Raw genomic sequence first — 12,735 nt, forward strand, 5'->3', positions numbered from 1 at the left:
CTAGGTATATGACTATTCCACAAGTGCAACACAGGAACTGAGCTCAGCTGAGCTGCTCACGAAGGGAGGTTGTCACCTGATGCATCTTAAACTTTCATGCCAAATTGTACATTGAAACACATAATAGCATAAACAAAATGTATTTTCTCATCATAGCATTTATTTATAGGACAATACCTTGACTCACAAATGTTGATGTTATTTGTGAAGAACTGGGGTTGACTTTAAATGACAGATATGGGAAATTCCAGATATTTTGGCCAAAATGAGATCGATTTTAAAGAGAGTATATACAGTAGATCAATGCAAATGCATCACCACCAGGATCAAGCAGAAAAATGTTAAATTAACTGACAAGAGGTACTAAAGTAAGACTCCTGCCTCTATCTTTTCTCTTCTTCTTTCTACACAACTCATTCAAAATTTGCCTCTTCCCTAATCACTGTACTCCACCTTCTGCAACTGCAACAGTTTGCATCTGCTACTCTCTTCACTTTAATTTAGCTTTAGCTCCTCCAACCCATGCCACCTTTCACACACATCATTATACTACTTGACCTGACATGGACGCCTCAACACATCTTATTAGATCAACGCTCTCACACTCTCACTTGAAGGACAAGTGGCCATTCATTATAAGAATACAGACAAAGAGTTTGTCCATCTGTGAGCTGTCCTCACTGGAAGACTAAGCCTTGGACTTCATGGGTGGAGGGTACATCGGTGTGATGAATGCTGAGCGTGGAGAACACATTTGGATCACACTTTCTTTTCCTTCTCAATGAACTGTTATCCTCACAAACTGAGTGACGAGTGCTGCTGCTTTAAGGAATCACTTATCTGTCTCTTTTAATCCTTGCCTCTAACTCTTGTTGCTCTGTTCCATTTCATGCTCAGAAGCTGAGCAGTGTCTGGGGAGAGAAGATGAAGAAGAGGCAAGTGCAGTTGAAGACAATGCATCAAATGCATGAACCTTGGAAGTATCTATTTAGGTTTTTTTTCCCACTTTTTCTGAAACTAGGTAAAACTTGCTGGCACTACTGTAGGGAGTAAAATGGACATTGAGAGTCCAATTTGCAGATGTAACAGAAGGTTGTGCACTGAGCACCTTCTAAGGTGCATTAGTTCACCTGTTAGCAGGCTTGTGTGCAACATCAAAGCATGGATAGTTTCAAGTCTAATTTACATGCGACCTTGATGCATGTCATCAAAATTTAGTTGTCAACCGTGGGGCAGGTGATCAGGTTTATAAGCAATGCAGAGGCTCTCACAGCACTAGAACCTCTGGAGACAGTTCTAATATCTTCAGTGGAAGCTTAAAGGCTCTCACCTTGACATCAGTGTGCAGCACCTCCTTAGGCTTTTACAATCTGTGATCCTGGGTAGATGGTTGTTGAGCAGCACGCCACTGCTGCAACCTTCTATTGTGCGCAATGCAGGCATCCAGCCACTTAAGTATTTGTAGTTCCCTGGGGGATGCTTAGTGTGCAGCCGCAGGATGACTGCATGCTCACTTCCCACCTTCTTTGCAACTGTATTTGTACCAGACTGCCCTTGCAAGTGCTGACATTGTTAGAGTCTGAACCGGGCCATTAATGGCCTGAGATGTTTCAGGCGAGCCACCAACTTCACATGAAAGCCCCTCTTTTCTCACACTAGGGGAGTTCCTGGATCCACAGAATCGATTGTTAAAATTGGCTGCCCACACTTCCAGTTTTTGGTGCAGAGGACTATAGTGGGAATTGGGGCGGGTGACCCAGGAAAATCTTAAGAAGGTGCCAGTTCTTGAGGCTGTAGCACTGTGGTCAAAACTTAAAAACACAGATTAAAACACAAAATATCCCACCTGGTCATTCTTCATTATCCCAGCACACTCAGCATGCCCCATCCATGCCTCCCCACCAATGCCCATAGCCCTGTGTCTCCTATGCCAACCTATGCCCATTTACCCACCCCATGGTCCTTTATACCGCAGATGCCATTCTGTGCATATTTACCCAACCCCTGAGCTAATTATTCATCAATAGCTCTTTATAGCCCATAAGTGAACTCATAGAGTCATAGAGATGTACAGCATTGAAACAGACCCTTCAGTCCAACCCGTCCATGCTGACCAGATATCCCAACCCAATCTAGTCCCCCTTGCCAGGACCCGGCCCATATCCCTCCAAACCCTTCCTATTCATATACCCATCCAAATACCTCTTAAATGTTGCAATTGTATCAGCCTCCACCACATCCTCCGGCAGTTCATTCCATACACGTACCACTCTCTGGGTGAAAAAGTTGCCCCTTAAGTCTGTTTTATATCTTTCCCCTCTCACCCTAACCTATGCCCTCTAGTTCTGGACTCCCCGACCCCAGGGAAAAGACTTTGTCTATTTATTCTATCCACACCCCTCATAATTTTGTACACCTCTATAAGGTCACCCCTCAGCCTCCGACGCTGCACGAAAAACAGCCCCAGCCTGTTCAGCCTCTCCCTGTAGCTCAGATCCTCCAACCCCGGCAACATCCTTGTAAATCTTTTCTGAACTCTTTAAAGTTTCACAACATCTTTCTGATAGAAAACATTTTACACACCAACCTTTATCATTCCTTCTCCATATAAACTTATCTCATACCCATCACAAGTTCTTCAGAATGCTGATCGTGTCTATTATTGCCATCGCTATTGGAACACACTCACAGACAGAAAAATAAGTTAATCCATTGAAATTATTTCAATTAATTTCTTACATAATAAACATTTCATTTCAGCACTTAATCCTGAAGTGCTCAATTCCTTATTGAATGGAAATGATTATTTACACAAGTGGTGGTTGGAGCTGTCCATCAAATTGTTCAATTGGTAGCGCTCCCATTGTGAAAATAATATTTTGGAAACTCAGTCATGAAGCACAAATCCTATGATGGTTTATGTGCACAATGAAATACTTAGCATTGTTCTCTTTTAATTCCGTACATTCCTAGACAGCTTTGCCAGTCCCAATGAGTTCATACACTTTTTGAACAAAAACATAGCTTTCCCAAGAGTTGCCTTACCTCCACCAAAGCTTCACCAAAGGGTGTACCTTCCAAAAGGGGAAGGATAAAACATTCTACCAATCCTCACCCTTCACAGCTCCCCTCATCTTCACAGACTCCCCATGCCCCACCCAGTTTAGATGAAGTGAAGTGTCGTTCTGAAAATAAACCTTTCCATTAATTTCCTGTCTTAGAGCTTTAGTAAATGGTAGCACAGTTGACCTATCTTTCTATGTGCAACCCTCCACTTCCTTATCCCTCTCTTGATGTTCCTTCTCAGTTTCTTCCTTGTCCCGCAGCCCCAATCATATCGTATGCAGCAACAAAGCTTGAGACTTCCTTGGGGTTGTATTAGAGGACAGTACACCCCATTGGTCTGCTCTGTCAGAGTACTGGTTCTTATATGATTGTCAGCATAACAAAGCTACCTATCTGCCTAGGTCTTTGACTGAGGTCATGAGCCAGATGGCGAGAGGTTAACCCATGTCCCTGAGCAGACAACTATTTACCAATTATTCTAATGGAAGTGATGGGATGTTGAGAAATGCTATAAGATGAAAACATCATGACTATCAAAAGAAATTACAGGCCTGCACAATGATTTGCATATGCTCAGAGATGAGTGACACAATTGAGAAATAGATTATTTTCTGTTTCAGAATTTTGCTAATTGATAGAAATTACACAGGAGGAGATCTAATAATTCTGACAGTTCTTTCCTCTTGTTTGGAAACCTCCAAAGGGAATTTGATAAAGTCTTGAAGGCTGCCTCCTGCTTTTTAACTGTTTCTGTCATAATTTTCTTCATGCGATTAGGAACAAACAAATTTGGCCTTCTTGAAGTTCAAATTCACAAAAAAGGTTTGGAGTTAGGCACTGCACCCTTGTTTCCAAATGCATATTTGCCTCAGGCAGCTGTTGCAGAAACAGATATTCCCTCTAATCTTTCTCGTATTGCATGAGCCTATTCATTTATGTTTGGTTCCCCTTAAATCTTTTTCATGGGGCATTCGTGTTGTAACTTAAAGGGGCTGACAAACTCTGTCCATGTGTGAACGTCTGGGTTGCTGCACAGCCACACAGTTCAGACATCTTCAAGATACTACCAGAAAAAGACGGGGTAGATAATGATAAACTATTTCCGCTGGCTGGAGATTCTGGAACAAAGGGCATAATCTAAAAATTAGGGCCAGATCATTCGCGAGAGATGGTAGGAAGCATTTCTACAGACTAAGTGTTGTTGGGATTTGAAACTCTCTTCCATAAATGACAGTTAGATCAGTTGTTAGTTTTAAATAGAGGTAGATAAAAGTTTTGTTAACCAAAGGGATATAGGCCAAAGGCAGATATATGGAGTTAGGCCACGATCTCGTTGAATGGTGGAACAGCTTCGAGGGGCTGAAAGGCCTCCACCTGTTCCTGTGTTCCTTGAAGAAACATTACTGAACACACAACCAATTATGGTGAAATGTTTAAAATGATAAAATGAAGTGATGTGTTAGATGCGGGGAAATTATCAGGTTGACATAGGGAGATGTTTCACGAATTTAAAACCTGAAATGCTCTTCCCCTGTGCTGAGGATGTTGGGTCAATTGCAATGCTCAGGAATGAGACTGATACACTTTTAATGAATAATGGTATTAATGGATGTAAATTGAAGATCAATAAATAGGGTTGAAGTACCTAATGACCTGATTTGAATCAAGCACATGGCTGATCTGGACCTTTAACAGGATGTATAGCTGGATGCAAAAGCTGTGTCAGCATTTTAATCCTCTCCGAATTAGAATTCAATTGAGCATCGTTATTGAAGACCCACTTATCCAAAATAGCCCTGGAAACTGGGTCTCTGAAAGCCTACCCAGCTTCTGGTTTCCAGTGCTTTTATTCTTAAAAATTGCGTGTGTGTAGATGTCATATAAGACCCAAACTGAAGCTGTTGAGAAAGTCAGTTGATTTGTCAACATTCACGGTTTAGGCTTTCCTGATGTACCAGAGGCTTTTATTTCCCCCTTGTGGATATTTTGTGGTATGTGTGCATAACATCAGGAAAGGTGAGTTGATTGAATAGAGCTTTGTAATTTTGTGAATTGCATCCAGGATATAAGTATTTTGTGTCTTTTTTGGCTTTTAACTCCATTTGTGGTGCTTGCATAATTTTTGTGTAATATAATATGAGATTTCTTTTACTGTTACCTCCTACTCTTTTGTTCAGCATATTTTGTTTGCACTTGGTTTCAGGGATTGACAGATTCGACATTCTAAAATTGCTGCATACTGTAACAGTTTGCTCAACACTAATGGAAGATTGTGTTAATTTGTCAGTAATTAGAGTTTCAACATATATTCAGATAGTAAGTCATATATTAATCTAATATTCTGTTTAATTATAGTCAGTGAAAGATGGTGTTGCTAAAAGCACATAGGCCTTTGCCTGTGGCTACATTCTGTCAAAGATGACATGGATGATTTAGCCAGAGGCTAATAGACCCTGTATCTAATGCAGGGGAAGACTCACTTTTTATGACTTACTATAAACTGCAAAGACCTTTTGAAGTGAAGGTCATTTTGGGTATCCAGATACAGCTAGGTCCTAAATTGTTTTGATTTTCTAGCCAAAGGTATGTAGCAATCTATGTATTAGTTTAGAATTAAGTTCTGTCATTCATATTGTTTGATTATTTTCACTTTTATGTATTTTGTTATATTTTGTAATGGTTCTTTGTTGCCTCAGTTTTAACATAATTCACTATAATGATAAGACTTAATTCTTGCTAATGTGACTCCTATTTCTCTGAAGCACAAAATATTTTCAAAGTGACTTCTTAGTTTCCTTAGTAAGTACTGTTTTTAACTAAAATATATTGATAGAGTTTAGAATTCCCCAGAACATTTAATTGTACTATTTGGAACATTTGGAATGATATTAATCATTGGTATATGATATACTACTTACCCTGTAAACAGGCACACAATTCCTTATTATCCTCATTATCTTAGGAGAGTTCTATAATCTTAGTAAGTTGACAGAAACAAGCTATAATGAAAAGGATGGCCCTGGGAGTGAATGTCAGTGTAGGGAACCATTGTAGAGATAATAGAAAGGGAGTGCCAGTAAATGATCATCAGTCTTAAGAAATTAATCATAAATTGAGGAGATACTATCTAACCAATCTGAAATTGATCACATGCTTAAGAAGGAGATCAGGGGCATGAGACAGCTTTGGCAAATAAGGGTAAAGAGAATCCAAAGAGAGTAAGGACAAAGGGGTAACGAGAGAGAAAAGAGGGTCCCCTAAAGACCAGCAAGGCCACCTTTGTGTGGAACTGCAGGAGATGGCGGAGATATTAAATGAGTATTTTGCATCAGTATTTACTGTGGAGAAGGATGTGGAAGATAGAGAAAGTGGAGAAGTAAATAGCAACATCTTGAAAAACATCCAGAGGAGGAGGTGCTGGACATTGAAATGCATTAAGGTGGACAAATCCCTAGGACCTGATCAGGTGTAACCTAGAACTCTGTGGGAAGCTGGAAAGGTGATTGCTGGCCCCCTTGCTGAGATATTTGTTTCATTGGTAACCACAGGTGAGGTGCCAGAAGACTGGAAGTTGGCTGACGTGGCACCACTATTTACGAAAGGTAGTAAGGAAAAGCCAAGGAACTATAGACCAGTGAGCCTGACATCGGTGCTGGGCAAGTTGTTGGAGGGACAGGATTTACATGTATTTGGAAAGGCAGGACTGATTAGGGAGTGTCAACATGGCTTTGTATATGGGAAATTATGTCTCACGAACTTAATTGAGTGTTTTGAAGAAGTAGCGAAGAGGATTGATGAGGGCTGAGCAGTGGACGTGATCTTTAAGGACTTAAGTAAGGCATTTGACAAGGTTCCTCATGGTAGACTGGTTAGATCACATGGAAAACAGGGAGAACTAACCATTTGATTGCAGAACCGGCTTGAAGGTAGAAGATGGTGGTGGTGAAGGATTGTTTTTCAGACTGGAGGCCTGTGACCAGTGGTATGTCACAAGGATCGTTGCTGGGCCCACTACTTTTCATCATTCATATGAATGATTTGGATGTGAACATAGGATATGTGCAGATGACACCAAAATTGGAAGTGTAGTGGACAGCGAAGAAGGTTATCTCAGAGCAGATCAGATGGGCCCATGGACCAAGGAGTGACAGATGAAGTTTAATTTAGATAAATGTGAGGTGCTGCATTTTGGAAAGGTAAATCAGGGCAGGAATTATATACTTAATAGTAAGGCTCTGGGGAGTGTTGCTGAGCAAAGAGATCTTGGATTGCAGGTGCATAGTTCTGTTAAAGTACCTATTCAATACAGCCTAGCGAATCCCTGACGGACTTGACCTGTAAGCCTCTCTTGGTTCAATCTGGCAATAATCGTACTCTGTGGCAATATGGAATATAAAACTCTTACAGACAGTTTAATTTAAATTATTACCTTTATATACCAATGGCATCAATGTTACACTATAACATAGACACCCACAAGCTGGGCTTGAGCTAAGGTCCTAAAACTATAAGCAGAATAGCGGCGCCAGCTCTTACCCCTAAAAGATCTCTCCGGTTACTTCCCTTAATGATGCAAATAAGCTGTCTTTATACAGAAATCGATATTAAAATTACAAAAACGCCATGTGTCCTTAAGCAGATAAGCAGCAATAAAATGGCTGAAGTTTGCAGAGGAAGAGAAACTCCTTGACAGGTCTGAGTACGCTTGACTAATTAAGCTACTTGCACATCAAAGTGGGAAACCCTGATCAAGCCAGGCTAAATGGCCAATTGCTTTGGCTAGATAACCTTCCCTTTTAACAGTACATCACAACGAGGGACTAGTTGTAACTATGTGGAAAAGGTCATGAGGTAACCTCGCTCAGCTAACATGTCCAGTATCACTGTCCTACAAAATGGCGTTTTCTTTTAAAATCATCTTAGGTTCCCAGAATGCAAATTAAGTTCATAACCTTCCCAGATCTCGAGCTCCAGGGAACAGCGCACAAACATTCAGTCCATGATAAGTCAGTGCACACTCAAATCAGACCATAACTAATTAAACCTTCCACTAGCTTCCGTCCTGTCCCTCTCTCTTTCTCTATCTCTCTGTGTCCCTTGAACCCTTCAATCAGTGAATGTAATTTACAGAAGAATGTTTTCTCTCGCTCACTCACACCTGAACATTTTCCATCTTCCTTATTATGTCAGTTTCTGCCTTTGTGTTTTCCTAGCCTGTATGGGTAATGAGACATTCACCATTTCCGAATAGTCAAGAAGAGGGAGTTAGTTTCCATGTATATCACACTGAGCAGATTTGCATTTACGAAACTATCAGGATTGTTCTATTACATGCATATTCCACTCAGCTTATTAAATTATAAGTTCTTTTCCAATTGAATATGAGTTTTGTTAAGCGTCTTTGATATTTTAGGTTATCCAACATCCTGCTGTGGAATATGAAGTAGGCTGGGTCTATTTTCCCTGGAGCATTGGAGGCTGAGGGGTGACCTTAATAGAAATTTATAAAATCATGAGGGGCATGGATAGAGTAAATATTCAAGATTTTTTCCCTGGGCTGGGGGAGTATAAAACTAAAGGACATATGTTTAAGAGGGGAAAGATATAAAAAGGACCTAAGGGACAACTTTTTCATGGAGAGGGTGATGCATGTATGGAATGAACTGCCAGAGGGAGTGATGGAGCCTAGTACAATTATAAGATTTAAAAGGCACCTGAAGGGGTTTATGAATAAGAAGGATTTAGAGGAATGTGGGCCAAATCCTGGCAAATGGAACAATATTTATTTAGGATATCTGGTCAGCATGGGTGAGTTGGATCGAAGGGTCTGTTTCCATGCTGTACATCTCTATGACTGTATGTCGCATGGTTCGTGCACTGCCAGGCCATTTAGAGTGCAGGACACTTCTGATCATGTACTTATGGAGAGATTAGCAAGTGTAAATAAGCAGTAATTCTTCAGAAAAGATTTACTAGGCTGTTGACAGGGTAGAAGGGTTTGAGCTACAGGGAGAGCCCAAATAGGCTGGGGCTATTTTCCCGAGAATGTTAGAGGCTGGGGGGGTGACCTTATAGAAGGCCAGTGCTCAGTAAGAAAACAAAAGGAGAATTTCCGTCAACAGAATAGAAGACCTGAGCTCAGCTAGGGGGAGTATGTGGTGGACAGGGTGGTGTGAGGGTAGTAGCAGGGGAATATGTAGACTTACAAAGCAAATGAATCGGAGTGGACAGAAAAGAAGGGAAAGCATTAAAGAAAAGCTACCAAAAGTAATGAAGGGTGGAAAAAAAGGTCAAAATTAATGGCTGTTTGCTTAAGTGCAAGACAAGATAAATGAATTATTGAAGCTAGGTATTAGGAAGGCTGATGAGGTGTAGTACAGCTTTGCTTTGATTGTCTCAGACCTCTGTAAGGCTAAACCTGGAGTACTATGAGCAGTTTTGGTGTCCTTATCTCAGGAAATATGTTATTGCCAGAGAGAGAGTACAACAAAATTTCTTCAGACTTGTTCCTGGCATGATGGGTCAGTCCAGTGAAGAAACATTGGGCAAACTGGGCCTGTATTCTCTAGAGTTTCATGGAATGATAAGTGAGTTTATTGAAACCTGCAAAAAATCTTTAAGATGTTTTCCCTGGATTTTATGGGAGTCTAAAACCCAGGAGCCAAGATTAAAAATAATGTGGATGCCAAGTTAATCAGAGATGAGTTGAAGTTATTTTACCCATTGTCAATGTTTAGAATTTTCGACTGCAGTCTTTGAGTATGTTAATAGTTGAGAATGCTCAAAAGATTTCTGATCATCAGTGACATACACGGTTGTAAGGGTGGGGTGAGTAAAAGGCATTGAAGTATTTGATCAGCCATGATCATATTGAATAGGCATGATGGTCTGAATGGCCTACTTATAAGGAGATCAAAGCCAGGAATGAAATATTTAGGGGAACATGACTTTTCAAAACGCAAGCAGGAAGGGAGGCGTGGTGAGTTAACTTTATTAGTATGGTTACAAGAAATCACCCAGGAGCAAATGAGTTGGAATCCATAAGGTGGATATAAGAAATAAGACGTGGAGGAAGGCACTGGTGGGAGAAGTCTGCAGACACTAGCTGTTCTGTAGGACAGAGAATAAGTCAAAAAATGACGAGGACATGTGAAAAAAAGCAGTACATTGATAATGGGTAACTTTAATCTCCATGTAGATTTGAAAAATTAAATTAGCAAAGGTAGCCAGGAGTAAGAATTCATAGAGTGTATTTGGAGCAATTTTCAAGAGCAATCTGTTGTAGATCCAACAAGGAATCAGTCTATTTTGGATCTGGTGTTGTGTAATGAGGTAGGTTTGATAAATGATCGCAGAATTAAAAAATCCCCTGCGGAACAGGTACCAGAGCATGGTAGAACTTACGATTCGGTTTGAGAGTGAGGAACTTTGGTTGGAATCAACTATGCTAAACCTAAATAAGGGTAATTATTTCAAAGAAGTAATCACAGTAACAAAAAGAGCAATACTTATAAAGCAATGATTCAGCCCATCCTCTTCAGGACACCAGCTCACAATTTCTGGTGAACTGATAATAAGAAGGAACAGAAAGGGGCCATTGACCCATCAATTCTACTTTACCATTCAATGACATCATGGCTGATCTGATACCCTCAAGATTACTTCCCTGTCTTTTCTGTGTAACCCCTGATTCCCTTACTGATTAAAAATCTGTCTCAGCCTTGTATATACTTAATAATTCAGCCTTGACAGCCCTGTACTGTAAGAAAAAGTACTTCCTCATCTGTCTTAAATAGACAACACCTTATTTTGAAACTATGCCGTTTGATCCTAGGCTTTCCCACACTGGAAAACCAGTCTCTTCCTTTACCCTGTTAATTCCCAAAGAACCTGGTATGTTGCAAAACGGTCACCTCTCATTCTTCTACATTCCAGTGAGTACAGGCCCAACCCACTCAATCTCCATTTATAAGAAAATCTCTCCATAGGCAGAATCAACCTAGTGAATCTTCTCTGAACTGTCTCCAGTATCAAATAAGAGGATCAGAAGCATTTCATGCTATTCCAGGTGTAGTCTAAGTTGCATAGTTTTAGCAAGACCTCCTATATTTATCGGCTAATTTGAAACAAAGGCAAATTTTCCATTTGCCTTCTCTGTTATCCACTGAACCTGAATGCTAGCTTTTTGTGAGCCAGAAATGAGGACTGAAACTCCTCTGTACTGTAGCATTATGCAACTTTCCCTCAATTAAACATAATCCAGCTTTTCTATTCTTTCTGCTGAAGTGCATAACATCCCATTTTTCTACATTATTTTTCATCTGCCAAGGTATTTCATTCACTTAACCTGTTGATATCCCTCACCCCTATGACTTCATGTCATCCTCGTTACTTGACTTCCCAACTACCTTTGTCTCATCCCCAAACTTGGTGATAGTACATTTACATTACTCGTCAAAGTCATTAATATACATCATATCCATAACATACTACCCCTGGTTGAAGATTTGTAGCTCAGGTGTCCGTTGTTGTGGTTCTGTTCGCGGAGCTGGAAGTTTTTGCTGCAAACGTTTCGTTCCCTGGCTAGGGAACATCATCAGTGCTATTGGAGCCTCCTGTGAAGCGCTGCTTTGATGTTTCTTGGACCCCATATACAAACCACTACAGCTGAAACTGACACCCGGAAGCGGCAAGAACACCCATCAACAGACACATCGACCTGGACCCCACATACAAACTACTACAGCTGAAACTGAAACCCGGAAGCGGCAAGAACAAACCACTATAAATACCGGAAGAAACGTCAAAGCAGCGCTTCACAGGAGGCTCCAATAGCACTGATGATGTTCCCTAGCCAGGGAACGAAACGTTTGCAGCAAAAACTTCCAGCTCGGCGAACAGAACCACAACAACATACTACCCCATTACCATGGACACCTCTTATTAAGTCGCCTAGTGTGCAATGCCTTTTTGGAATCTAAATATTTTACAAGTATTCGTTCCCTTTTATCTTAAGTGCTAGTTACCTCCTTGAAGAACTGTAATAAATTTGTCAGCCCTTCATGACACCATTCTGATTCTACTTGAGTATATTATGTACTTCTAAATGCTCTGTTATTACATCCTGTATGATAGACTCTTAACATTTTTCCAGTGACAGGTGTTAAGCTAACTGGCATATTATTGCATTTTCTTTTTTCTCCTTCCCTTTTTGAGTAAGGCTGCCTTCTTGAACAGTTGCAGTCCATGTGCTATAGGTGCACCCAAAGTAGTGTTAGGGAGATGTTTCATGATTTTAACCCAGCGTAAGTCATGGAGTAATTATGCAGTTCCAGGTTAGATTGATGTGTGGCTTGGAGGGGAGCTGGTGGTGGTGTTCCCTTGTGTCCACTATCTGTTTTTTTACAATGTGTTAGAGATTACATGTCGGTCCGATCTTATGGTGGAAGAAAAGCCATTGATTGAAGCAGCTGAAGATAGTTGAGCATAAGTTACTGCCCAGAGGAAAATCCTGTGTTAATATCATGAAACAAAATTGTGCATAAATGTGAATAGTGTCTTTTATTTTCCTATAACATTGAAACATTCACCAAAAGTTGATTTCTAAAAAGCTGAAAACTAGATCATTTCTGTGTTTAACTATTTGTTAATCCATAGAAATTGGTTTTG

General features: G+C 40.4%; 1 protein-coding gene across 4 annotated transcripts in view; it reads left to right on the top strand.

The window, feature by feature from the left end:
• txndc16 (thioredoxin domain containing 16) overlaps window positions 1–12,735 on the top strand; it is a 122,787-nt gene that overhangs the window by 27,720 nt on the left and 82,332 nt on the right. The window lies entirely within an intron of this gene.

Source organism: Hemiscyllium ocellatum, chromosome 8 (genome assembly GCF_020745735.1).
Source record: "Hemiscyllium ocellatum isolate sHemOce1 chromosome 8, sHemOce1.pat.X.cur, whole genome shotgun sequence".
NCBI lineage: Eukaryota > Metazoa > Chordata > Chondrichthyes > Orectolobiformes > Hemiscylliidae > Hemiscyllium > Hemiscyllium ocellatum.